The following is a 27105-nucleotide window of genomic DNA, read 5'->3' as shown; positions in this document are numbered from 1 at the left end:
TTATTCTATAGTGCACAGCACTGTCTAAATTGGTATTGTTCACTCAATTATTTTGTAATATTCACATCACTATGTTATAAGCTATGAGGACATTCCTGTTCTGTTTTGTTTGTTGCTATTGTCCTGTACCTAGCACATGGTAAATGTGCAACAAATGGTAACTGCATGAGTAGCCAGCTGAGTAAGTGGATAGATGAGTAATTGAATGACAGCACATGCATTTCACCTCTTTACTTTTCCCCACTAATCTGCCTATCACTTCCTATCACTTTAGATTCTTCTTTCTCTTCCTGCACCTCATCTTTGCCCTCTTCCTCTCTCTCCCCTCACCTCTTTCTTCTCCCTCTCATAGTCCTCCATCTTTTCCTCCTCCAAAGAAATACCCTCTATCTATATTCAGGAACCTGTAGAATATTCACTTCCACAAATAGACACTTATAAGATTTGTATTTTTTTTCTTTAAAAAGTTAGGCTTCCTCTCAATAGAATTCTTGTGAATACAGTTTTATCCCTTATGCAGAAAATATGCATTGAGCACCCATTCTGTGTCAATACTGTACTAGGTAATGGGAGCACCAAGAGGGGCAGGGCAGACATACTTGTTATTCATGTGGGACCTCAACATGGTGGGGAGGAGAGATATTAATCAAATGATCAATTATTCATTTGAATCATTATTACAATCTCAAATTAGTGCTATGAAGAAACGTGATAAGGAACCATGAAAACATATTATAGGGGAACCAGATATACTCTGGAGATTTAAAAAAGGCTTCCCAAGGCAGTGAATTTGAACTCAGAAAAGAAGTAATAGAAGTTTATGAAGAAAGGGGCCCCTGGGTGGCTCAGTAGTTTAAGTGTCTGACTCTTGGTTTCAGCTCAGGTCATGATCTCACGGTTTGTGTGTTTGAGTCCTGCTGTCAGCCCAGAGCCTGCTTGGGACTGATTCTCTGTCTTCCCCTCTGCCCCTCCCCTGCTCTCTCTCTCCCTCTCTACATAAATAAATAAATAAATAAATAAATAAATAAACAAACAAACAAACAAACAAACAAAAAAGCAAACTTCAGAAAGAAGTTTACTACACCAAGAGAGGGTGAAAGTATTCTTAGAGGGAACAGCACTTGCAAAGACTCTCATGTAGGAGGGAATATGGCTGATCCTAAAAATTAAAAGACTGGTGGCAGTAGGAGTACAGTGAACAATAGAGTTAGAAAAAAACAAGTTCACGCAAAATTTTGAGATCAAATTTCATATTTTAACCTATCTTTACAGCAAAAGAACATTCTATAAGAGTCAAAATATGCGCTCTTAAACTAAAATACTTCTTCGGCTACAGTACAATGTAAGGAACAGATTTGAAGGGATCATAAATAGGTGCATAGAAACTACTTAAGAAACTTCTGCAGTTGTCAGGTGAAATGTGATGGCTGCAATGATTTACGGAGATAAAGAGAGGTGGACAGATTCCAGCAATATTTCCAAAGGAAAATAAACATGACCAAATGAGGATTTTACCTCTAATGTGGGACACTTCCTGTAAATTGTGGGATCTAGAGAACATAGAGTTGTTTAGAACAGCCACTCTGAAAGCAGCAGTGACCTTAAGCTGAAGGACATTCCATCTCAAGGGTAACATCACAAGCCCTAGTTTTCCATTAATGGTGCTAGTTTTTACCTGTTTTCCCAAGATAATATAATACAGCATTTAAAACATGAAAAGGTATGAAAATAATACAGTTATTGCCTAAAATTATCATTCAGATTAAGACATAAAATGTTGCAAAAATAAAATCATGCTAGAGCATTTCATTACAAGAATAAACAGCAATTTTTTTTGATGTTCCTCATGCAAAGATTTTAGGTTTGGAGTGGGGGAGGGTTAGTTTTTTTGTTTTGTTTTGGTTTGGTTTGGTTTGATTTTTAAACATGTGTATGAAGGTTTTAGGTTTTATACCTTGGAACAGAATTGGTGGTCATAGGGTATATACATATATCTTCAGTGTTACTAGATATTGCCAATTTGTTCCTGAAAAAAAAGTATCAACTTTCACTTTAGCAGTATATAAAAGGGCGTGTTGCTTTATATATTCCCTTACACTTAGAATAGATACATGTTTTAAACCTGTGAACCCAATTATAATGAAATTATATTCCATTAACACTCATTTTATTTTCGCGAACAATTTGATTATTTTGCATTTCCAAAATTACTACTTAAGTTCTAAATCTTGACAGATATTTTTGGCCACATATGTCTTCTATGAATTGCTTGTGTTTTATTGATGTGTGTGTGTGTGTGTGTGTGTGTGTGTGTGTGTGATTCTTATTGATTTTTAGATTCTCAATATATTCTGGATTGGTATCTTTCTTATATCTGTGATAAATAATTTCTCCCCATTAAGAGTTATCTTTTCATTTCTTCTGTTATCTTTTGATTAATTTTTTTTTCCATTAAAGTTGCAAGTGTTCTTGGCTCTTTTTATTTTCTTGAGAAAGCTTTCCTTGCCTCAAATATATAAAGATATTCTTTTATGATTTGAAGTTCATTTTTACATTTATGATTTTTACATTTATGATTTTACATTTACATTTATGATTTAATTCACTTGCATTTTCTTTTTATTGCATGGTGAGTGTGTCTTAATTTAGTACTTCTTTGTATGGACCCCAATTATGCTGGGACTGCTAGTTGAACAGTCTTTCTCTAATTCTCTACATTGTCAGCTGATTTACGCATTGTTTCCAGATGTGCAAAATAATGTCTGGACTTAAGATTTTGTTATACTGATTTGTATCTATCATTTCCCTCTACCATACTATTTTAATTTTGTCATTCAGTCAGTAATAAATCTTGATGTCTGCTAAAATAGGACACACACTCCTTTTTTATTCAAAATCATATTATTAACCTTTGTCATTTGGAACTAGTTTTTCAGTTTCCTTTGGTTGCAATAACAATGAATTATAGAGAATTAGGAAGAATTGACATTTCTAAAAAATTTTTTTTGACATTTATTTATTTTTGAAGGAGACGAGAGAGAGAGAGAGAGAGAGCGTGAGCGGTGGGGAAGGGCAGAGAGAGAGGGAGACACAGAATCCAAAGCAGGCTCCAGGCTCTGAGCTGTCAGCACAGAGCCCCGATGCAGGGCTCAAACTCCCGAACCTTGAGATCATGACCTGAGCTGAAGTCAGACACTTAACTGACTGAGCCACTCAGGTGCCCCAAGAATTGACATTTCCAACATACAAGCATCCTGTTCATGTATGTGCTGTAAGTGTCCTTTTATCTCCATCCCCTTTTGTAGTGTTTATTTTCTGCATAAGAGTATTGACATTTGTGTTAGATAATTTTGTGATTAGTTTAATTTTGGTTTTAATAGCATACTTTCAATTATTGAAAAATATAATTTTCTTTTTTATGTTTATTTATTTATTTTGAGAAAGAGAGAGAGAGAGAGAGAGAGAGAGAGAGAGAGAGAGGGGACAAGCATGAAGGGAGGGACAGGGAGACAGGGAGAGATAGAATCCCAAGCAGGCTCCACACTGTCAGTGCAGAGCCTGATGTGGGGCTCAAATGCATCAACTGTGAGATCAAGAACTAAGCCAAAATCAAGAGTTGGTCACCCAATTGACTGAGCCATCCAGGCACCCAAATTTTATTTTCTAGTTATATCCTCCATAATACTGCTACATTATCTAATGAATGTGTATTTCTAGGGAAGATAATCATTGTGTCTACAGATAATAATGTTGGACTCTCTATCTTTCCAATCTTCATATATTTTATTTTTCTTGCCTTAGCTCACTAAGGGAATGTCTAGTATAATAGACATAGTATAATTTTCTTTAAAATTTTTTTAATGTTTATTTTTTTTTATTTTTGAGACAGAGGGAGACAGAGCGTGAGTGGGGGAGGGGCAGAGAGAGAGGGAGATGCAGAATCCGAAGCAGGCTCCAGGCTCCGAGCTGTCAGCACAGAGCCTGATGTGGGGCTCGAACTCATGAACCGTGAGATCATGACCTGAGCCGAAGTCAGACGCTTAACCAACTGAACTACCCAGGTGCCCCTGCATGTCCTCTATTTTTAAAAACATATTGTGATAAAAGTTAAAAGAAAAACCATGAGTCTATTTGGGAGTATCGTATTCTAGAATAACTAAAATATGAAGTTTGTCATTCTGGTCCTCAAAACTTCTATTTATCCTTATTTCTTATATCCTTATTTCCTTATATCTTTCGGTCTATTCAATCATTCTAATTTTCTTTTTGGGAAAACTCTTTCCTGTTGTGATGGTGGATGTGATGATTTTTTTACTTCAAATTTCTCCTTACAATTACATATATTTTTGCTTTATAGGTTTTGAAGTTACATAATTTGATATGTAACAGTTTAGCAGGCTTGTGTTTTCTTAGTGATTTGGTTTTTTATCATTATGTATTGATCATTTTTATCCTTATTAGATCTTTATTGTCAAAAAGTCTGTTCATCTATTATCACTATATCAACACTAATTTTTTGTTGTTGTTGTTTAACATGCCTGTGGCATTCCTTCTATATTTTTATTTTTGACTTGCCTATACATTTGAAGTTTAGCTGTTTTAAAAAGTATAAAATAAAATGAGAATGCAAAGTCTTGGTATTTTGATTTTAAGCTTAAAAATATTTCTTAATATATTTACAAAAATAAAAGCAGAATTTGTTAGTTCCCCAGGACATCACTGAAGGATTTATCTTGGATAAAACTCTCTGCATAGGTAATATAGATTTGAGTCCTAAGTCTATAGAGAGAGACTTTTAAATTCAAAGTTTTATAAGAGACTCATTTAATTTTCTCCAGTATTTTGTTTTTTGTTTTGTTTTGTTTTAGTGAGAGAGAGAGAAAGATTTCTCCAGTTTGATACAGATCAATTTACTTGTTACCTCCTTCTTCCATCTTTATTGAGGGTATACATCCTTCATGGATTCTTGCTTCATGCCTAAGTCTCATTTCCCACTTTCCAAAACATGCTTTCCTTAAATGCTAACATTGTATAAAGTTTTTACTTCAATGCACAGAATTCCCACTCCACCCCCAGTGCCCTTCCTGCCTCAGATCTCACTCCTGTTCTGATTTCATCTTCCTCTTCTTTTCTGGTCATTGTGAAGTTCCTTACAACTGCTTTGAGGTAGCTCTTTCAGCATATTTCAATATTCGAACTAGGGAACTTTCCAGAATGTCCATTTCAGCACATTCACAAATAAATTATAAGATGCATACTTTTAAAAGTAGCTCTGTCTGTCTGTAATCTATCTATCTATCTAACTTATCTTCTAAGTATCTTATAAATAATGTATAAAATATATAGTGTGTATATATATATATAAATATATATATATATTAACTTATATAGAACATATATTTACTTATCTTCTAAATATGAGCTATGTTGACAAATATGGGTATTTAAACAATGAAATATATTCTCTATCTTTGAGGACCTTATAATCTATTTGTTAGGCAGTTCGTGCATGTAAGTATATATATAACAATACAAGTATTTCTAGGCTTCTGTATACTAATATACCAAATGAATGGTCCACCAACTAAGTGCTAAGAGAGTTCATTATCAGCCTTTTCTTCAAGCAGACATTAAAATTTTCCAAATTTTCCTGAATCCCTTAGGGTTTAGTGTTTGTAATTTCCCCCTATCCTATACTTAGCACAACTAAGGGCAGCTGGAGTATTGTTTAATTTGAAAAAAAGAAAAAATGAAAACATATTATCAATGTCATCCTGCCAACAGTTGGATCATCTGTTGTAAGTGTACAGAGTTTCAATTTTATGGAGGTGTGGGTATATTAAATTCCAAACAAGTTCAAGACAAAGCATTCACCTAGGTAGAAAAGTAAATTAAAATTTCATCATCTAGAAAAGAGTATTACTCGGCCATCAAAAAGAATAAAATCTTCTCATTTGCAACAATGTGGAAGGAACTAGAGTGTATTATGCTAAGTGAAATAAGTCAGAGAAAGACAAATACCTTATGATTTCACTCATGTAGAATTTAAGAAACAAAATAGATTAACATAGGGAAAGGGAAGGAAAAATAAGATAAAAACAAGAGAGGGAAACACATCTTAAGAGACTCTTAAATACAGAGAACAAACTGAGGGTTGCTGGAGGAGTGTTGGGTAGGGAGATGGGCTACATAGGCATTAAGGAGGGCGCTTGTTGGGATGAGCATTGGGTGTTATATGTAAGTGATGAATCACTAAAGTCTACTCCTGAAACCATTATTACACTATATGTTAAATAGCTTGGATTTAAATAAAATTTATGGATAGATAGATATATAGATAAATAAATAATAATAAATCTCTTTATACAGACGTATGCACACACACAGACACACACACCACACACAAATAAATCTCTTAAACATGCACACACATCTTATTTGTTCTGTTTTTGTGGAGAACCCTGACTACATATAGATATACAATTTAATATTAAATACATTACTCCCCATCCCATATATATAGTCTAAAAGAGAATTTACTATATAACTAACTTTTTAGGATCTACCAAATCATTCAACTTCCTGTGCAAATTATAGATGTATAGCCACACCTTTGGTAAGTACTTTGTGTTTACTCTGCCATATAATTTTCTTACAAGTTATGAGCACTCTGGAAATTTTCTTTGACTTTCACTTTCTTATCTTGCTCATTTAAAATTTTCTCTAATATCTTTGCAAAATAGGTCTTTAGTTTAGATGTAGAAATTTTCTTGTGCTTTTCATCCTGGCATTTATTCATCCTCAGCTGTGGGCTTTACATAGTTAATTCAGTGCATGGAATTTCTTTACTTTCTTTTCTCAACTTACCCCTTTCTGTCACTCAGTTCCATACTAGGGGCAGCTGATCCCTCCCTCTAGAACCTGAGAGATCATCTTCCTTTCCATTTCAGTGTCCAGTAATATTTCCCACATCCTGAATACTGAGAGGTAGTTTGGGTGTATCTCTTTGTTGCTTCTGATATATTTGACATTGGACCATTCTCTTCTACTCAGTGTTGGATTGCTGAAAGGAAAAGTAAACACCTTGGGCTCCTGATCTTTAAATAAGAGAAAATATTTTAATTTAAGCCCTAAAGAAACTATGTTTCTGCTAGTGTGTTAATCCTTACAGGCTACTATAATACAACAGTACAGAGTTGATAGTTCATAAACAGTAGAAATTTTTTGCTGACAGTTCTGGAAGCTGGAAGTCAAGATCAGGGTGCCAGCACTAACTGAAGGCCCTGTTCTGGCTTGAAGACTTCTTCTGGTGTCCTCCCATGATGGAAGGGGCTAGGGAGCTCTGTGGGGTCTCTTTTAGAAGAGCACTAATTCCATCCATGACCACCCTCATGGTCTAATTCCACCTTCATGACCTAATCACCTCCCAAAGGCCTATTCTACTTGTACCATTACCTTTGGGGGTTAGGACTTCAACATATGAATTTGCAGACAATATCTCTGACATAAATGTTCAGGCCATGCTTCTAGCTTCAGAAAAAATCTGTTTCATTTTGTAATCCCTCTTTTCATTGCTCTACAATCAGTGAATTCACATCCATGTGCTCTTGTTCTGCCCATGAGAGGAAAACAGGATGGTCATATGGTGGAAAACATGTGGTTCCCTATCACTGATCTGGCCTTCTTTCTCTGCTCAAAATTTTAAAATACCCAAAGAACAGGAAAGCTCTGACTCAAATTAGCAACTGGCTACTGACCTCAGCACAGGATACAATTGCTTCTTTAAATTCCATAAGTGATAGGAAGGAATTCAGGAAAGAGCATGTCTATGATTTAACTGTTGTCAGAAGTGGACACAGAAACTGAAACAGGTGAGATTCCTCAAAAGCAAAACCAAAAGCAAGAACTAGTTCAGAATGTGTGCTGTTATATAGAAATGGTGAAAAGGATCCCAGCGTTCTGTGTAATAAAAGACAGATGCTGTATTTTTATCCTGAAAAAATGTTAAATTTTTAAAAATACTTTTATAAAAATTACTGAAACTTTTTTCTGATTTTAGGCTTCCCTCATTAGACTTCCCATTATTGTAGATATCAAAAATGAATGTTTTATTTCCTAAATCTTACTTTTATACCCTAAATAAAATGGTCTACAGGAACATGTGTCTGCACGACACATATACACACACAGACACACACAAATCCAAAAGAGTTTTTGAATCCTTAGCTAATACTTACATTCTTGTTCATTGTTGTTACTGAATTATTTGCTCAATTAAGTGTCATTTTTCTTAGCAAGGGCCACTTCTCTGGTACAAAACGCATTCTATTACATTAAAGATCATATCCACAAAAATACGTTTTACTCGAATATATAATGGCAATGTTAATGTATGTTTTTGTCTGTGCACATGTGCGTGTCTTTACGTTTATTATAAGCGTTTTAAGTTTTTTTTAGTGTTTTTATTTATTTTTGAAGGAGAGAGAGAGACAGAGCATGAGCGGGGAAGGAGCAGAGAGAGAGGGAGACACAGAATTCAAAGCAGGCTCCAGGCTCTGAGCCGTCAGCACAGAGCCTGACATGGGGCTCCAACTCACAAACTGTGAGATCATAACCTGAGCCAAAGCTGGACACTCAACCAACTGAGCCACCCAGGTGCCTCTATTCTAAGCATTTTAATCATACTTACTATATGAGATTGCAAGGTTGCATATTATTTATATGCATACATTCATACATAATGACCCATATTATTTATATTTTATACATATATGTATATAATATATGTATCTGTGTATAAATTATATACATATACAAAATATTATATACACATATATGGATGTATATACATTAAATGCCAATACTTGATCAAAAAAACATAGACAACTGAGTTCCAAAAATAAAATGTCCAGAGGGTGTATGATTAATTAAATGACATCAAGAAATTGAAAAGGAGATACAGCATAAGCTTGATCACAAAAATCCCAAGATACTAGAATGATTTTTAAATTAGGTCAAATAAATCAAGGATTTTATACAATAAGAAGCAAAATTAGGATGCTTGCTACCCTCTTAAGGTTGAAAAACCTAGGAGGAAAAATGTTTTTAAAGAGGACTTAGACAAAATTATGAATAGGAAATTTCAATGAGTTTTAATTTGAAAGCACTTTAAGGTTTCAATACACTTTACCATATAGCTTCATAAAATATAGGACTTACTTTATAGTCTTAGTTATTTATATCAAAGATTATAATGGTCTTTATTAATTGAATCCTTTTCCACAAATTTAGATTATGTGAGCATCAAATAGCTGATAATTGCAAAATTAGTAATTAATTGATTAGATAATTAATTTGGTTCATTGGGAAATTAGCTTGATAATTGGTAGGCTATTTGGAAGATAGCTCATTTGGTTGGAATGGGAACAAACCATAAATAATGGAAGGTATGCATTGGTCAGAAGATGGGCTTTGGAGTGAGACTGTGCATTGGGTAGCCTGCTAGTATAACTTACTTGCTATGATTGATATCAGATGTGAGAATATTTCTTAACCTCTATGAGTTCAGTTTCCTCATCCATAAAATATGATGATAAGACTATCCCTCATTCATTTATTGCTTAGCACAGTAATTCACAACATTTATGCACTCAATATTATCATACCCTAGAAACTGGCCTTTTTAAGTGAAAGTATTTACATTCCTCTAGCTTAATTTCTCTGTTGGTGAAGTTTCAAGTCAAAAAGGAAGGAAATCCTGGTTGTGGCCTCTAATTAGTTAGATTCTGTTGAATTAATATAATATAATATAATATAATATAATATAATATATATGTACCCACAAAGTCCTTCCTATGACAGTTGTTTTAACCTTTCTTCACCTACTTTATACACTGAATATATACACAGAACAATAAATGAATTTATTTTGTTGTAAATCACTATGCATATATAATTACTGTAACCAAAAGTTTGGGAAGAAGCATGACCCAGGGTTGTAACACATAGCTTGGCAGACAGACTATCTTAGTCCTTACATAAGCAATTTCTTTGCTGCCAGAACCTGCTAGGCTCCTAAGAGAGAAACCTGAATTATAGTAAAAGCCAGGCAACACAGTCAACAGAATTAGGTGAATTAGATCTGGGACTGTTGAGCTCTGCCTTGCTCCAGTTATCATTTCCAATATTCTTCTGTCTTTGACTCACTTTGGTTTGCCACTGCTGACGTTTTAACTGTGCAGTCGAGTCTCAAATTATGTTACATACCTGATCAATACCTTCACATGGCTTTCCAACTCACTTAGCATAAAGGCCCAAATCCTCATTGTGGCCTGCAAAAAAGGCCCTTTATGATCTCCTCCCACCTACTCTTCCTTTATCTTTCTGACTTTATCTCTTACCACTCCTTCTTTTGCTCATTTCACCCACATTGGCCTTCTTGCTGAGCCATGAACATATTCCCAACACAGAGAATGTTTATGTGTTGCTCCTTTCTCTATAATGTCTTTGATCCAAATCAATGCATAGCTGAATCCCAGCAATAGGGATTATGTTTTTCTTATATCAAGTGTGGAAGACAGAATAATGTCACTCCCCCAAGGCATCCACAATGTAGTCCCCAGAACTTGTATATATCTTACCTATAATGACAAAAGAGACTTTGTTAGAATGAGCAAATTAAAGATTTGAGATGAAAAGAGTATTCTGGATTATACAGAAGGGCACATTTATAATCATAAGGGTCTTTATAAAAGGGAGGCAAGAGGGTCAAATTTGGAGAAAAGGCAATAGGATGAGGAAAACAGAGGGAGAGAATACTGTGTGATAGCGAGCCATAAGCAGAGGAATGAGGAGGGCCTATAGAAACTGGAAAAGTCAAGGAAATGAATTCTCCCCCAGAGGCTCAAGAAAAAATACAGCTACCAACATCCATTTTAGGACTTCTGACATAGAAACTGTAATACAATAAATTTGTGTTGCTTTAAGCCAATAAGTTTGTGGTAATTTGTTACAAGAGTCATAGGAAATGAATATATCAAGTTCTACCTGATAGCCTTTTTAGTGTAGGATTGAGCCATGTGATTAGTTCTGCCCAGTAGGCTGTGAGCAGGAGATAGGAATGACCCTTGGGCAAAAACATTTAAAAGCTGATGTATGACTTTCTCACCTGTCTTCCCACAGCACAGAGACATCTAAGGTTGTGTGCTCCTATGTAGCCCAAACTAGATGGAGCTGCCATCAGCCTCCAGGCCAGTATGGAACAAAGCACCTTACCCCCGCTGGCTGAATGTGCCATGAAAGCAAGGAATAATCTCTGGTTCACTTATCCAATTGATATTTCATAGTGTTTTGTTTGTTTGTTTGTTTGTTTTTGTTTTTGTTTTTTAATGAGGCATAAACTATCACTACTCTGAATAAAATACCTCTCCTTCAGTTCTTTAGCCAAGTGTCCCCTTCTAAGAAATTCCCTGACGATATTAAAAAAAAAACACCCATTGCTCTGGCAATACATTCCCGTCTGACCTTGGTTTTTACTTTGTTTCTTTTCATTCAGTTTCTTCTGCAACTAAATTAATTTCTTTCTTTCTTTCTTTCTTTCTTTCTTTCTTTCTTTCTTTCTTTCTTTCTTTCTTTCCTCTTTCCCTCTCTTTCTTCTTTTTACTTTACCCTGTGACACTCCACATTCTTTACTTATTTATTTATTTTTGTCATCCATCTCCCCCAGGCCTCTCCACACTATTATTGCCCTTGTATAGCCTAGTGGTTTAAGGGATTAGTAGAAGCTTGTGAATATCAGCTTCAACATGGCAGAGATTTTTATCTGCCTCTCACAGCTGTTTCCTAGCACTTGGAATAACACCTACCATGTTTCACAGACACATGCATAAGCTTTTGCAGGTAACTATCCGCTCTTTGACCCTTTGATTCCTGATCAGACTTTTTTCGGCACATTTCCTGACTTTAATTTCTGCCCCAGGCTTCTCTAACACCTCCATTACTAACCATTTCTCCAGTTCTTCTTGTCTGTCAAGTCTACTTTGGAAAGTATAGCTAAAACTCTTCTCTTTTTCTCTGAACTTTGATAGGACTAGAAACATGAAATACAAAACAAGGAACAAGAATGTTTGGACCAACAAGTCACATGCTAGAAATTGGGGTATGGAAATAATCTTCAAGGAGCTCATGATCTAGAGGACTGGTATGCAATCAAGTCAAAATTATAATCAGTAAGTAAAGACATTTGGTAATTTTTATGAAAATGTGGAGTTTTAAGTACATAGCGTAAAAGGGATGCCTGGGGGGCTCAGTCGGTTAAACGTCCGACTTCAGCTCAGGTCATGATCTCACAGTTGTGGGTTCGAGCCCCGCGTCGGGCTCTGTGCTGACAGCTCAGCGCCTGGAGCCTGCTTCGGATTCTGTCTCCCTCTCTCTCTGCCCCTCCCCCGCTTGCGCTCTGTCTCTCTCTGTCTCTCAAAAATAATAAACATTAAAAAAAATTTAAGTAAATAGCATAAGGAAAATTTCCTGGAGTATGTTATGTTTAGACTGAGTAATTTATCTTTTATTCAGGAAAAAAAAAGTAAGTATTGATTACTTACTATACAGCAGTTATTATAATAAGTGCTGGAAATATAAAAGTAAGCTCAACCCACACTGTCACTGCCCTCATCTAGCCTAGTGGTCTAAGGAATTAGTAGAGGCTTGTGAAGAAAGGAAGAGTGACATTTGGTTAAGAGTAAATAGCAAGAGCATTGCATGTTGGCTGTAATGAACAACAGATAATCCGGAATGTCTGGCTTACAGGAGCATGTGAGAAAGGGGCAGGACATAAAGAACATCAATGAAGGCCGTATATTAACATTTCAAAAGGCTTAGAAATGTTTTATGAATAAAATTTTGGGTTATCCGATCATTTAAAGAAGGACTAACATGATCATGTATGCAATTTAGAAAGATTGCTCTGTAAAGAATATGGTAGACAGATGAGAAGGAACAAGATGTAGGCAGATGTCCTATTAAAATCCTATTATAACAATCATATAGAGAAATTATCAGATTCTTTGAAATTAGGGATGGTGTGAATTTAGAGATTAATTGAATGACATAGAGAAACTTAAGGTTTTGAATCTCAAAGAAAAAGATCAGTTCAGAAATAAAGTCAATCAAGACATTGGACACAAACCTTTCATTCTGATATATCCTGATTGAAACTAGGCAGGTGGTAACCTTAATTTAATTGGTGTTTTCTGTGTGCCCTGATAATGATTTTCTCCCTCCTGGATCTCAAACCATATGCTAAGTTTTAAGTGCTCCTTCTTCTTCTTTTTTTTTTTTCTTTTTCTAAGACCTTCTTAGATAATGTCTGTTTATTTCCCCAGAAGAGATTCAGTGTAAACAAAATCCAAATGTTTTAACCTAATAGGATCTTATAAAAAAAAGACTCCCCTAAAAAACAACCACAACTGTGAAAATCATAGTTTGTGACAATGATGGATGTCTGCTTTGATTTTTAATTTAGAACGTATTAACTTCCAATGGTGAAGTAACTTGCAAAATTCTTAACCCACTATCATTTAGTTTGCTCAGTGACAACTTTTCATTGTTGATCATGGACAGTTGGAATTATATCTGGAAATGTTTCCAAACCCCTGAATTTTTGTTGAAACACATACAATGACCTCACCCAATCCCAAGAGAGCCCCATGAGAGAACACAAAAGCAACCCTCTGGTAACCAATGTGCTAAGACATTTGGTTTAAAATGACAATTGTGTGACCTAGTGCAAGCTCAGTGTAGTTTAGTAAGCTATATAAAACTTTATGGTTCTTATAAATCTTTCTGAAGCACCAGAAAGAGATTTGCCTGAAAACCAGGATGAGCAATTCTCTGGTCTTTCCATCTATGCTATCACCTGTTCATGGTCCTTCTAGTCTTTTTCTTCTATGGAAAGAATAGACAGTGAAAGAAGAACCTGGGTGAATATCCCACCAGGAGGGAAATAAAAAGACTGTCTCTCATGGGTAAACAAGACCTCAATTACCCCCAAACCTAGTGACCCTCCAGGTAGGAGAAAGCCTCACCAGTCAGACTACACTGACCATAAGGAGAAACCACTATTCAAAGAAGGTATTTGCAAAAGGAGAGCAAACATTCAGAGAGACACCATGACCTGAAAAGTGATGCTTTTAACTCTTAATCTTTGTCATAGTAATAGCTTTGAGTTAAGGAGTGCTTACCTGTGCCAGGCCTGCGCTCAGCACTTTAATTGCATTGGTATAAGCAGTCTTCACAATAGCCCTAATACATGCATGTGCTTCTGTAAATACAAAGAGGAAAATGAAGTTCACATAACCCCAACCAAAGTCACATTACTCTGTGAGGAAGTAGAGGAGCAGACTTTGAATTCAAATCTTTCTGATTTCTTCAATCATCTTCAGTCTTCAGTGTTGTTATGGCTTACATACATTGGGTTTTAACCCAATAATGATCCAGGGTATTATTTCTTCTTCTGCTCCTGGGAGAGGCTTTGGGCTTTCCCAAGTAGTTAAGAGTGTATCATTACTTGAAGTTACTGGCATAACAAAGGATTAACATGCAAGTACACAGCCCAGCTCATTTGTCAGGTAGGATTCTGAGTAGAGAAAATGCTGAACTAAGTTTGCCGGAAGTGGAAATGAGTCTGAAAGTGGTGGACATAGTGGACATTTTCAGTAGAGGTTGTACAGAAGCAAGGAGGTGCATGTCACTGGCATTCAACCCTGTTTTGTTAGGTCATGTCTGCTGTCGCTCGTGTTCCTACCAACTCAGGACAGGAGAGAAACAACCAGAATCACAGACAGGTATACATGGCGTTGCATCCAAGAAGGATGGACGAGGACAGGTAGGCCCATGTTACCTCTGTGGCCTGGGATTATGCCTTCTCTATGACATGGTAAGAGAACCACTGCTAGGGAATAATCATTGAATAGTTATAATCTGGATGACACTGGACTCTGACTGCAGCTGTGCACATGCAAAAAAATTAATAATAAATAAAGTGACAGTATATTAATGAACTAATTTGGGGGTTCCAGGCAAGATCTAGCCCACAGTCATAACAAAAGATAAGGCAAATTGAAAAAAAAAACCTAGAAAGGAAAACTATCAGAAGGAACAGCAGGAAAAAGGAGGAGGAAAAGTAGGCAGGGAGCTTGAGGCAACCTCAGAGCTTTGTTTTTTCCGATAGAAGATAAAATGTCATCTTGTGCCTTAATTCAAATCAAAACTCTCCTTCGACTACTGTCTCGTGCCCACATCAGAGCAATATTATCCTGTGCCTAAAAGTCATCACACACTGGGATCCAGATTTGGTGGGGAAAGCATTGCTCCTTTGCTTTATTTGTTTCCTGCAATCTTTTTTTGTTTGTTTGTTAATGTTTATTTTTGAAAGAGAGAGAGAGATAGAGTGCAAGTGGGGGAGGGGCAGAGAGAGAGAGACAAAGAATCTGAAGCAGGTTCCAGGCTCTGAGCAATCAGCACAGAACCCCATGCAGGGCTTAAACTCACAAACCAGGAGATCATGACCTGAGCCGAAGTCAGACACTTAGCAGACTGAGCCACCCAGGCACCCCATCCTGCAATCTTTTTATTTATTAGTGTTTCTCTATCTTTGGCTGGATTCTTTGATGTGATTCTCTTCTAAGCTCTATCTCACCATTATGACACTCATACTGAATAGCTGCCCTTGGAAGAGCCCTTACTTTGACCTTCCCCATAATCAAAATTCTTAGCAACCTCATTTAAAGGACCGCTTCAGATCTACTAAATCATGTGATTATTTGTGACTGCTAAGGTTACCCACCACTGTGTTACTATAGGATGTGAATGCAGTTACTCATTGAATCAAACAATTATAGTAATGTAGATAGTACCAAGAAATAGCCCAATAACACTGGGTCTATTTCATTGTGGCCACAATGAATATTGAGAGACTCTCAGATGGAATTGACATACTCTCTGAAGGGATGCTGAGAAGTCAGATGATACAATAGGGGCTCTCTGTGCATAAACATTAAATGGGTATTTAAGAAAAAAATTATGAAGAATCATGTCAGGAATGTGGAGTGAGTCTCTGGACAAAGTTTTCTGAAACAGGACTTGGGACACAAATCTCTTTCTAGTCTTTAGAATTAGTGTCCTGACAGTGTATGAAAGGCATCCCAGGAGAAAGAAGAGAAGTACTTCAACATTGGACCAGGATAGGAAGAGTTTGAGACAGCGTATGGTACCAATTTAATGTTCTCAACTATGTTGAGATGTGTTGAAAATTTATCCAGCAAGCATTACTAATAAGTTAGAGACCAAGCTTCATATGTTATGTGTGGAAAAGAGAAAGAGAGTCTGTTTTGAATCTTGATTAAAGGATTCAGGAGAGAGAGGATACTCTCACTTCTGTGAGCGTTTCTGCAGCTCGGAAAATGGACATCAGCAGAGACATGTGGAGTGATGGCAACAAAGGTAAGCATGAGGACAAGTTTGAACTTTGGTGAGGTTTGGGCCAGGAGGCAGGAACAATGTTGGCTGTGACTAGATTGGGGAACATTATGGCCGGGAGTGGTGATAATCAGTGAAGCCATATCATTGATGCAGAACCTAGGTAGTGAAAAACATGGCTGGATCCACCAGCGAGGAGAAGAGGTGAACAGGGAATAGGAACAGAAAGGAAGGTAAGGGCCCCCAGTGCCACACTGACAGCCCAGAGACCTAGCACAAGAGTGCATTCACTGTCTATGGCTATTTAACCCAGACCCTGTCTTTGCTGTCTTTCTGACCAGTATGAGCAGGAAACCATGGGTTGGACTAACAACAACAAAGAAGATCAGCAAACCCCAGTATTTATCTTAAGTATTTAATCAGAGCACCCTAGGATGTCTCTGCAAGAGAACCAGAGGGGTTTTTTTGTTGTTGTTGGGTTTTTTTGTTACTTTTGTTTTTTTGTTTGTTTGTTTGTTTTGTAGTTGAACTCTGGTAATAGTATTATACAAAGTACAATCTTGGCTATTTAGTTAACTGTGAAACATTGGATAAAAGTACTTAAACATTCTGATATTGCTTTTTCTAAGATGTAAATGCCTGTGATAGTTATACAAAATTTTCAGGGACATTCCAAGGATTGGGGTATATATATATGTGCCAATATTTAACATAATGTTTTATTCATCACAAATACACACACACACACACACACACACACACACACACACACACACACACACACACATCATACTTTGTTTTGTTTTGTTTTTTCCTTCCCCTTCCCTACTTGAAAAGAAATGCTGGGTGGTAAGATTTAGATTAACAGTGGACATAGCATTGAAAGAACATTTGACTTAGTTATCTGTTTTGCTACTAAATAGGTCAAGTGTAATTGCAGATTATTCTTAGTTTACAATTAAATTTAGCTCTGTTACATAGGAGGCTAAGAATAACATAACCTCTCCAGATTTTAATAACTGTCAACTAGATGAGTCAACTGAGGTCTTTGTTGGCACTATCATTGGGACTCTGGCATGGAGTAATTGTACCACAGGACAGACACAGTACTTCTGCCTAGAAAGAAGGTCCACTCTGTTGTAAAGTCAGAGAAAAAGAAAAGATAATTTCCCTCACCAAGCTATAATTGCCACACACTTTACAGATTCATAGCAATTTTTTTAAAATATATAAAAGCAAATATCCTGCCAGTGGTATAAAATTCACCATCAGGTATTAGCAGTTTCAAGGTTGCATAGAGAAAATTGGTTGGCTGGTTAAATGAGGCTCAGTCATTGCCTAGAATAAGAATAGCACATACAATATAGTCAATAGGACAAAAACCACTGTGCAAGAAATACCTGGCCTTATGCTTCAGAGTTTTAACAGATTGCTGGCTGGGGTAAGAAAAAAAAAGCCTCTTTTTACATCTCACAGTGAAATTAGTCCAGAGCATTCTGGGAAGTCACTCATTTCTTTACAACATCTGGAAAGGAGACTGAATATTGATCTCTTTGGACTGCTATGTTTTACTGAGGGTGACGGTTTCTATATTCAAGGGAAAGGTTATTTGTGAATAATGAAGACATTTCACATAGCAAACCCCAATCCACATCCAGATAAAAAGCTAAATCCCTGTCCTCGGGTTGTGCAATTGAATACAAAAGGTAAAAGTAAAAATGTAGCGATCACTGTTGCTCTGCTGCCAACTCGTCACAGAAAATACCTCTTCCTGCTGCCGGCTGGTGTCATCAGCAACAGTGTTGTTTGCTGAGGAGATGCACACAAGTCAAAGCTGACAGAAAAACAGACTGGGCCTCCTTATGTTAATCTTTCCATGCCATTTCAACTGCATTGTCCTGGGGTCATGTCTTCGTTTTGTTAACACTGAATATTCATCCCTGAGAAAGCATGGTTATACGGATGGCAAATACAGTCTTAGGCTGCCATTTTCCCATCAGTTAATTGGCATTCAGGACATACCCACATGTGACTGCAGAAACTGTCAGCACTTATTATCGATCAGTTAGAATTAGTGTGCTATTATTAATCCATTTAAACCTGTACATATCATCTATTATTGAATAGATACTGATAAAGCCTGAGCCCTCTGTAAACAGGGTTCCCCCTCTTTGTATACGGGAATACTCGAGTACTCTTCGTGTGACCGAATACTTGAACATTATCTTCCCCTATAGTTTATCTTTGCCACCAGAGCTACAATTTCAGAAGTATAATTTTCTATGCTGATTATAAATAATAAACCACATATATTAGTAATATTTAATATGTATCTAAACATACGATTGAGCACATTATTGAAATTAGAGGGTGAATGAAACCATTTGAAGGAAAATACTTAAAAATTCTAAAGGTTCAAATGTATGAACCTCTAAAGGTGAGATGTTAATGATAAAGACAGTTATTTTAGAGAACCTTGCCTTTGTCTTGATTTTAATAGATGCATGACTTGGGAGCGTCAGAATGGAGGGAATAGGGTAACTTCCTTCTCTGTCTTATATAATGTTGGTCTTTATCATGATTCTGTAATGCATACCAAGAATAAATGGAATTATGCCATAATTATAATACATTACACAATATCCCATTCAACTAACTAGCAATGGCATTTATTCATTCATTCATTTATTAAACAAAGATATATTTAGCACCGCCTATGAGCATGATTCTCCATATGTGTAGCCTGGTGTCCTATTAGGCTGTAAAAGTTTCTTAAATAATAAGGGCTTGAGATCTGCCTTTAGGATCCCACGTTCACCCTCACAAATGGATAAATGCAGTAAAACTACTCCTAACACCCAACCTTGCTTCACTTGAGTGGTGATGGGGATTACATGGAATGGACACCATCAGTTCTAACCCAGCCATCCACATCACTGTGTAATTAACCTTCAGATTTGTAAAAATAAACTTCTCAAGTGCCCCAGACCTTACTTAGCTACAAGATACCTTAGCTGCTGGGCATATAAATCATTGTGATAAGGTCAGTGAAGGCCACCGAGAAACTGCAGTATCTTAATTCAAACAGAAGAGAATATTGTTTGTAAACATGTATTTCCTCTAGGTCATGCTCCTTCACCCCATCCTGCACCCTTTCCGTGGTTCATATTAAAGTGAAGAGGGAGCAGTAATTTTAACTAGGCAGTACATATTTTCAGGGCATTCCCCCCTTGATCATCCATCACATCTCTTTTATTTCAGTCCTTACTTCAAGCCATAAGTATACCTACCTTCTGGCCCTAAAAGATGTGTTTTCTCACAAAAATATTAAATTTGAAGATGCCAAAGTTTTCAGATCTTGATGTTCTGGAAATATTTTCTCCCTCTTGTAATTTTCACTTCTCTTTTTGTGACACCTTTCTAGAAAGTAGTTTTACATCCAGTGACCTTAGAAAGGCCACCATGAGGTGATGTCTTTAAGCTAAATAGTATCCTCTGATTCACTCAGTGAAAGTAGCCACTAACTCTCCCTATACAGCCCACTCTGGCAGGGATATTAGGGATCTCGGGTTAGGGGTAATCTCCTCTCTTCGGCTCTAATTGTGTATGGATGTGCTTTCACTGAAAAATCAATCAATAAACAAACAAATACATATACATGAATATATGCATTATATGCTATATATATGTACTTTTTAATATGAAACAGAGTTTGAGGATGAACTAATTATATAATTAAATTGTGTGCAACATAGCTTTCATCAAAAACACAGTGGTAAATAGAAGTAATTCTTTGGTGTTTTATATAATAAAATTGAGAGCTTTATTTTTTTTTAAGCCACTTAAAAAGTTACATGGCTCTTTCCATTTTTAAATGGAAATTTCATCACCTTGGTGTCAGGCTTCATGATTCCAAAGCCAGTAAGGAATGGATAAAGAACTGGGGAAATGAAATAAATCTAAGGTAAACATAATTGCTTTAAAGAGGGTGTGAAAATGGAAATCTATTAACATATCCTTTGACCAAAGTGAAGTAAATTAGCTGGATTTTTCTGACTTATAACCTAGAATACCAAGAAAGCACACTGAAGCCAGTCTGTGGGAAGTAATTAAAATACCAGTAAATGTTTACTCTGTGCAGGATCCTATGCTAAACACTTTAAATACATCATGTATTAAATCCATACAACAATCCTGTTAGGCTAGTACTTATAAATGTCCATTTTAGAAACAAATAGAAGACTGGTGAAGTTAGAAATCTGCCCCAGTCACACAGCTAGCAAATAAGTGGAATCTAGAACCTAGATCTCTCTACCACTAAAACCCAGCACCTAAAACAGTACAAGGCCCAAAGCAAGCTCTCTATGAATGTTATCAGTGCTACTTAAATACTGCATTCTACTGCCTTACATATGGCTGTGAAAGACCATGTACATAGAACTGGCTACCACATTGCTCTTGTAATGTCTCTTGTAATATTGTGGGTTTTGCAGGTTCTGCTGAAATGAGTAAAATATCCATCACTCAAACTTAATTTTAAACCTCACTTAGATTTTATTCCTTTAACACCGTTCTTTGATTCACAGAAAAGTTTAAATTAGTCTTGGGAATATAAACCATAAAGCAGAAACTTTATTTGGACTATGTTGAAATAAGTGAGGGAGGAATAATCATGAGCATCTTAAAAAGTAAGATAACTTACTTTGTATGTAAATTCCAGTGCCATCCCCAGCCTCCGCATTCACCACAAGCACCGATAATAATGGGAGAAGAGCAGCAGTAATACTCATAAGAGTGATTTTCTGTGTTAAGAATTACCAGAGAAGGCTTCCTGAGAAATACCAGTGTTTTGGGGACCCCATACAATATTTTTCATCCAAAAATTAAGACATAAAAAAATGGAGTTGGAAGTTGGAAAAAAAAAAACTGAAGAAATTGGGGACAGGAAAGTTGCTTGAGTGGGAAAGGAAGTGATGTTCTCTTTATCTTAGAAATAAGCTTCTACATAGCTGGACAGTTGTCCAGGATTAAATTAGATCCTGAAAAAGGTGGGGCTATGACTTACTTATTCCCCTTTGCCAGATAATAAATTGTTGCAATACAAAGTGGCAATACATGAAAGGTGTAGAAAAAGAGGGATGTCTAAAGGGTATCTGGGGTAGTGGTTTGGAAACTTGGCTGCCCATAGATATCACCTACAGATACAAACTTCATGGCTTCCTGTTTCCACACTTTCCACAAAGGTGATTGTCATTCAGCATCTCAAGTGTAAATGTGACATCTGTATTTGCAGCTGTTGGGAATTTCTTAAGTAAAGAGATTTAGTTGGAGATGAATAAAAGGAACTCTACAAGTTCAGGTCTATCAGGCTATCATTTCACATGAGAAATTCTGCTGACCACTGATGTGTTTTATTCTCTTGTATTTTCTCCTATTTTCCATGAATTTAATTTAAAAATATAATATATACTCATGAAAATGTAAGTAGTTTTTGAAATGAAAAAAAAGCAAAAATATATGTCTTCCCATCCTAGTATCTTTCCTGAAAATACAGATTTTCTGCATTAAATGTTCTCTTACAAATGCATGCAGATATGTAAGTATTTTCTATGAAGGCAGGGATATACTATCCATATTGTTCCTTAACCCTTTTCAAATTAAAAAATATATGGAATTGTGGTAAGATATACATAGTGGCTTCTGGGTTATGGTCCAGCATGTAAGAAACTTGGAAGTCTTATCGCAATCCTAACAACAAATAAAAAGCAGAACAAAGTGAAAAATAAACAACTCTTAGATTTGTAAGGGAAGAAAAGTCACACGACAAACTGCTGCCCAAATTGGAGAGACCAGTTGGGATGAAAACAGAGAATTGGAGCTTATTGAGGTAGAAACTCATGAGCAAGAAACTCTACAAGAATCAGTACTAGGGTTGATGAAATATTGGAGACTCAGTGCAAACAAGTCTGAGAGAGAAAAACTCCAGGGGTACCCAATCATTGAGGGGATCCCAAACTTTTCAAGTTTTGCCCCCTGGAACTCAACCAGGTTCTCACATTGAATATCAAAGAAAAATCCTGTCATCTCCTGGCACGTGGAAAGGCAAAAAGGCAAAAGCCATTTTGAAATATACCAGAATATTCTGTTCTTCTTCTGTTCTGGTCTACCCTCAGAAGAAAGTTTAACCAGAGCCTAATCTGCTGGGGAAAGAAACAGTTTAACCAGAGCCTAATTGACTTGGGTAAAGGAATACCCAATTCCAGCTGACTCTAGCCATTTTGTGCTACCTAATGAGTGCAGAGGGACTCTTCATTTTGGCTCAGGTCATATCACAGTAATGAGATTGAGCCCCATATAGTGAAGCTCCGCCCAGGGTGGAGCCTTCTTAAGATCTCTTTCTCTCTCTCAAGAAAAAAAAGAAAGAAAGAAAGAAAGAAAGAAAGAAAGAAAGAAAGAAAGAAAGAAAGAAAGAAAAAAAAAAAAAGAAAAAAGAAAGAAAAGAAAAAGAAAAAATAAATTAAAAAAATTAAAGGTTGAGATATAATCACAGAACTATAAAACACTTCTCCTCCCTCCACATTTTACCACCACATAACTACTTATTTACAGTAGTTTCTTTTACCCAATACATAATGTCTGATCATCAAAAAAAAAAAAAAAAAAAATGATAAGGTATACTAAAAGGCAACACAGTTTGAAGAGACAGAGAAAGCATCAGAACCAGATGCAGATATGGTTGGAATGTTGGAATTACTAGACTTGAAATTTAAAACAACTATGATTAATATGCTAAGAGCTATATTGAATAATGGAGACAGTCTGCAAGAGCAGATGGGCAGTGTAAGCCAAGAGGTATAAATTCTAAGAAGGAACCAAAAAGAAATGCTAGACATTAAAAACATTGTAACAGAAATGAAGAATACCTTCGAAGGACTTATAGGTAGACTGGACACTCTGAACTTGAAGATATCTCAATAGAATCTTCCAAAACTGAAAAGCAATGAAAAAAATACTGAAACAAACATAGCAAAATATTTGATAACTATGGAAGAACTATAAAAAGTGTAACATATGTGTGATGGGAAAACAAAGAGAAGAAAGAGAAGGAATAAGAAGAAATATTTGAAAAAATAATGACCAAGATTATTATGGGAAATAATGACTTTTCCCAAATTAATGGCAGACATGGAACCAGGAATCTATAGACTCAAGAAGCTCAAAGAACACTAAGCAAGAAAAATTCCAATGAAAATCTACACCTGAAATATCATTCTCAAACTACAGAAAATCAAAGAAAAAAAATTCTGAAAGAAGCCATAAGAGAAAAATGCCTTACCTATGGAGGAGTAAAGAATTTTATCTGACTTCTTTTCAGTACCATGCAAACAAGAAGACAGTGGAATTAAATATTTAAAATATGGAGAGAAAAAAACCCCACCAATCTAGAATTGTATACCCCCATGAAATCCTTTAAAGTGAAGAAAAGTAGACTTTCAAGATGAACAAAAATTGGAATCTGTTGCCAATAGACCTGCTTTTAGATAAATGTTAAGAGAAGTTCATCAAAGAGAAGGAAAATGAGGGGCACCAGGGTGGCTCACTTGGTTGAGCGTCTGACTTCGGCTCAGGTCATGATCTCGCGGTTTGTGACTTTGAGACCCATGTCGGACTGTGTGCTGGCAGCTCAGAGCCTGGAGCCTGCTTCAGATTCTGTGTCTCCCTCTCTCTCCGCCCCTTCCCCACTCATGCTCTGTCTCTCTCTGTCTCAGAAATAAGTAACCATTAAAAATTTTTTAACAAAGAGAAGGAAAATGATATAGGTGAGAAATTCAGATCTACATAATGAAAGAGGGAACATTAAAGAAGGAATAAACATATTTTAAAAAATCCAATTAAACATGGGAAGAGGACCTGAATAAACTTTTTTCCTAACAAAGACACACACATGGCCAACAGATGCATGAAAAGATACTCAACATCACTAATAATCAGGGAAATGCAAATCAAACCACAATGAGATATCACTTACACCTGTCAGAATGGCTAGAATCAAAAAGACAGGAAATAACGAATGTTAGTGAGGATGTGGGGAAAAGGGAAGTCTTGTGCACTGTTGTTGGGAATATAAATTAGTGCAATTACTGTGGAAAACAACATGGAGTTTTCTGAAAAAATTGAAAATAGAAATACCGTATCATCCAGTAATTCTACTAGTATTTACCCAAAGAAAACATACTAATTTGAAAAGATACATGCACCCTTATGTTTATAGCAGCATCATTTATAATAACCAAGATATGGAAGCAACCCATGTGTCCATCAATAGATGAATGGATTAAGATATTCATATATATATGAAATGGAATTTTACTCAGCTATAAAAAAGAATGAAATCTTTCCATTGGTGACAACATGGATGGACCTAGAGGATTTATGCTAAGTGAAATAAGTCAGGCAATTACGAATACCATATTATTTCACTTATATGTGGATTCTAAAAAACAAAACAGATGAACAAACAAACAGACCCATAAATACAGAGAACAAACTGGTGGTTGCCAGAGGGAGGAGGGAGAGAAAGGGCAAAAAAGGAGCAAAGGGGAGTAAGGTACAGGTTTCCAGTTATGGGCGAGTTTTGGGGGTCCAGAGGCAAGGTGTCCCAGAGACTTGTAAGTAAGCCTCCTGATGCAATCTGTGACACAGTTAAGATCAGTGTCCCTTCAATATCTTCCAAGCCCTACCTGCCATTCTTCCAACTGCTTTTCCCCTATCTGCCCCTCCCAGTTGTACAGCTCATGACTCAGTACTCTAGATAGGGAGTATCCCGCAAGGCTGAGGAAGCCAAATGATCACTTACATGCTCTCGCTTTTCCCCACAGGGGAAATCGTGTGTGGAGATAAACTCTCTTGGTGCTGATATGAACCACCTTGAAGGAGGAGTCATCCAGGTAAAGTCAAACTGTTCCTCCTACCCTCTCCAGTGTGTCCAATCTTCCAATTTCTTTTTTTTCTCCATCCACATACTGAAACTTTTCTACTGGACTCCTTGACTTCCACAAAGGCTCTCTTGTTCTTAGGTATTGTCAGATCAGTGTTTTCTAGGGGCTCACAAACATGGCCAGCCAAGAGGGCTTGGATCCAGTTCAAAGGCCACTTCAGAGTCCACAGTTGAGACTAAGGTCTATATGCCTATTACCTGAGTACCTTGGCCTATGGTGCTATATTTCACAGCTCCTACAAAGGTACTTTTGGCTGTGGATGGATGCCAAATTGTTATTTTTGAGGGGGATATAGGAAGAGGGCTCTTATTTGGCCATCTTGGTGATATGACTGTTCCTCAAAATGTTCTTTGATTTTGCTTGACCCAAGATTTTATATCAAAATGGAGGACTGGGAAAATGCTCAGGATGGCCTGACCACTGCCAGTGAATGTAAGGAAAATCTTTTCGAAGGGATAAATGCTCAACTAAGAAACTTCATAATGGTTATAGTTAAAGCCTTAGTGAAGATGAACTCAAACAGAGGAAAATTCACCATATTAAAGAATAGGCCAAAACAAAGGAAAGAAACATGAACATAATTTAATAAAATTATTAGATATAGACTATATCTATGTGGCCCAAATTTGATAATATAAAATATAAAATGAAAAACAAGAAGTAAATAATAAAATAAGTTGGTTTGATTTAAAAATAACCTTCTACTACTTCACCCCTGATAGGGTGGTTATAATTTTTTAAAAAGGAAAACAAGTGTGTTAGTAAGCATATAGGGAAGTTGAATTCCTTATACATTCCTATTGGAAATCTAAAATGGCATAGCTACTGTGGTAAACATTTTAATGGTTTCTGAAAATGTTAAACACAGAATTATGCATTTGTGGGTCTGGGAAGTTGAAAATTGACACAGCAGGCCAGCAGGCTGGAAATTTAGACAAGAGTTGATGTTCCAGTTTTGAGCCCAAATTCTGCATGGCAGCATGTGGGGAACTCAGTCAGGATTTCTGTGTTGTAATCTGGAGGCAGAATTTCCTCTCCTTCAGGAAACTTCACTATTGATCAAACGACTGGACACCATATCCTCACCACTTTGACATGTAAAATTGACCTTCACAACCACTTTATAGTAGGCACTTGCAACGCCAGAACACATCGATCAAACCCCTTCCCTTTGTTGAACTGATGGCAGAAGCACATTTTGAGACAGAGCTTTTGTCCGTCCAAAATCCTGACCAACCCATTCTGATCATGCAGCATTAGTTAGAAACAGATATCATTGGTTATTGGTTATTTAGACATGTTTGTTTCTGCACTATAATCTAGCCTATTCTAGGTGAAACAGTGTGTGTGTGTGTGTGTGTGTGTGTGTGTGTGTGTGTGTGTGTATGTGTGACATCTGTAGTCAAATTAAGAAAATATGTCATAAAATGTAGACATTTTAGGAAATGTGGAAAAAAGACCTGGATCTAATATATTGTAGCAAATCTGTTATACTAATGGCATCTAGTTTGTAGTGCTAGTGAGTCTTAAGTTATCCAACATTGCCAGTATCCTAAAACTCATCATACTTTGACCAGATAAATTTAGTTGAGGGAGATCTGAAAAAAAATTTATTAGTTCCTACTATCGGTTT

At 36.3% G+C, this 27105-nt stretch overlaps 1 long non-coding RNA gene across 1 annotated transcript in view; it reads left to right on the top strand.

The window, feature by feature from the left end:
• The first annotated feature begins 16413 nt into the window (after positions 1 to 16413).
• The window catches only part of LOC122237044, a 53365-nt gene continuing 42673 nt past the window's right edge, over positions 16414 to 27105 (top strand). The window contains exons 1-2 of the long non-coding RNA XR_006215243.1: positions 16414 to 16497; positions 25353 to 25421. This is a non-coding gene — a long non-coding RNA (uncharacterized LOC122237044). The remainder of the gene's footprint in view (positions 16498 to 25352; positions 25422 to 27105) is intronic.

This window comes from Panthera tigris, chromosome A3, assembly GCF_018350195.1.
Source record: "Panthera tigris isolate Pti1 chromosome A3, P.tigris_Pti1_mat1.1, whole genome shotgun sequence".
Lineage (NCBI taxonomy): Eukaryota > Metazoa > Chordata > Mammalia > Carnivora > Felidae > Panthera > Panthera tigris.
This window is presented reverse-complemented; position numbering and strand designations above follow the sequence as displayed.